General features: G+C 45.2%; 1 protein-coding gene across 1 annotated transcript in view; it reads left to right on the top strand.

Moving 5' to 3' along the window:
• Positions 1-204: 204 nt before the first annotated feature.
• The window catches only part of LOC138950502 (uncharacterized), a 252,255-nt gene continuing 250,043 nt past the window's right edge, over positions 205-2,416 (top strand). The window contains exon 1 of the mRNA XM_070322220.1: positions 205-1,015. The gene's annotated coding sequence lies outside the window, so the exon portion shown is untranslated. The remainder of the gene's footprint in view (positions 1,016-2,416) is intronic.

Raw genomic sequence — 2,416 nt, 5'->3', positions numbered from 1 at the left:
GCTGATTTGACTTGGTGTTCTTCTGTCTGATTTGACTTGGTGTTCTTCTGGCTGATTTGACTTGGTGTTATTCTACATGATTTGACTTGGTGTTTTTCTGTCTGATTTGACTTGCTGTTCTTCTGTCTGATGTGACTTGGTGTTTTTCTGCCTGATTTGACTTGGTGTTCTTCTGCCTGATTTGACTTGGTGTTATTCTACATGATTTGACTTGGTGTTCTTCTGCATGATTTGACTTGGTGTTCTTCTGCCTGATTTGACTTGGTGTTCTTCTGCCTGATGTGACTTGGTGTTCTTCTGCCTGATTTGACTTGGTGTTCTTCTGCAGCCAGCAAACCAACCAACCAGCCAACAAACCAACCAACCAGCCAACAAACCAACCAACCAGCCAACAAACCAACCAACCAGCCACCAAACCAGCCAACCAGCCAACAAACCAACCAACCAGCCAACAAACCACCCAACCAGCCAACAAACCAACCAACCAGCCAGCAAACCAACCAGCCAACAAACCAACCAGCCAACAAACCAACCAACCAGCCAACAAACCAACCAACCAGCCAACAAACCAACCAACCAGCCAACAAACCAACCAACCAGCCAACAAACCAACCAATCAGCCAACAAACCAACCAACCAGCCAACAAACCAACCAACCAGCCAGCAAACCAACCAACCGGCCAACAAACCAACCAACCAGCCAGCAAACCAACCAACCAGCCAACAAACCAACCAACCAGCCAACAAACCAACCAACCAGCCAACAAACCAACCAATCAGCCAACAAACCAACCAACCAGCCAACAAACCAACCAACCGGCCAACAAACCAACCAACCAGCCAACAAACCAACCAACCAGCCAACAAACCAACCAACCAGCCAACAAACCAGCCAACAAACCAACCAACCAGCCAACAGACCAACCAACCAGCCAACAAACCAACCAACCAGCCAACAAACCAATCAACCAGCCAACAAACCAACCAACCTGAACATCTGATCGTTTACTCAGAGGTAAGATTGTCTGTGTGTATGTGTTGGTCAGTATATCCTTGATACACTGGCTGTAGTTTCATTTCTGCTTGTGTATATATGGTTTATTTATCAAATCAACTCGACTGCTAGTGTTCCAAAAATCCAGACTGAAAAAACAACAATTTAAAAAGGTCATCTATTTGAATGTTTTTTAAAATGTATTTTAGTATTGATCAAGAAGAGAGAGAGAGAGAGAGAGAGAGAGAGAGAGAGAGAGACAGACAGACAGACAGACAGACAGACAGACAGACAGACAGACAGACAGGCAGACAGACAGACAGAGACAGAGAGAGAGACAGAGACGTTGCCGTGAGGAACATGTACATTTGTAAACCAAAATAAAAAAATAAAAAGTTTTGCTAACATCAAAATCATCGATTAAATCCTCTCATCTTTACATAACTAAATGATACTGTGTACCCAATACAACCATTTATATAATGTTGATCTTTAAAGCCAAAACCTTTCCTGAGCTAGAGGGCCAGCAAATGATACTAGTGTAACTTGCTTGTCTTTTCTAATCTTAGCGTAGGTAATTCATTTCATTTAAAATGCATGCACCCCACTCTGATGCATTTTAGCTTTTTTCTGTCACTGTGCGTGTCGTCATGTGAATCGGTGTCTATGCCTGCATGTTATACCGGGAAGAAGTAGAGCCGAATACCCGGCGAAGCCGGGGACCCGGCTTAGCCGGGTGTACGCCGGCTTCGCCGGCGCACCGTACGCAGGAAGGGAGATAAACGCGCAAAACACTGGAGAAGATAAGGAAGAGTAATACCCGGCTTCGCCGGGATGAAAGCGTTGTCGACAGTGACCTTCTAAAAATAGTAACGGGAATATGGATTGAGCGTTGTGGACAGTGACCTTCTAAAAATAGTAACGTGAATATGGATTGACGCCACACGAAGCAAGGGAGATAAACGCAAAACACTGGAGAAGATAAGGAAGAGTTACTGGGAATGGATCTGGGAAGATGAACAGAAAAACCAAAATCGGTTCAGCGCTGCGCGCTGAGAGCACGTGTTGAAAATTCTCATCGACCAGTTTGGGTCCGGGGTCTACCTGAATATGCCCACCAAATTTGAAGCAGATCCATCGAGAACTTTGGCCGTGCATCGCGAACACACACACACACACACACACACACACACACACACACACACACACACACACACACACACACACACACACACACACACAGACACACACACAGACAGACACAAGTCGTATATAGATGTCACTTCCGTCTTTGTCACGTCCATTGGTGGGATACCCGTATTTGAGCTGCGGCCAAAGGATCTTTGGTCTATGAGATGTGCCATATAGTCAAGTGGACGGCCTTAAATAGTATAGACAATTGGAGTGAAAGGACACAGGAAT

Source organism: Littorina saxatilis, linkage group LG16, assembly GCF_037325665.1.
Source record: "Littorina saxatilis isolate snail1 linkage group LG16, US_GU_Lsax_2.0, whole genome shotgun sequence".
NCBI lineage: Eukaryota > Metazoa > Mollusca > Gastropoda > Littorinimorpha > Littorinidae > Littorina > Littorina saxatilis.
This window is presented reverse-complemented; position numbering and strand designations above follow the sequence as displayed.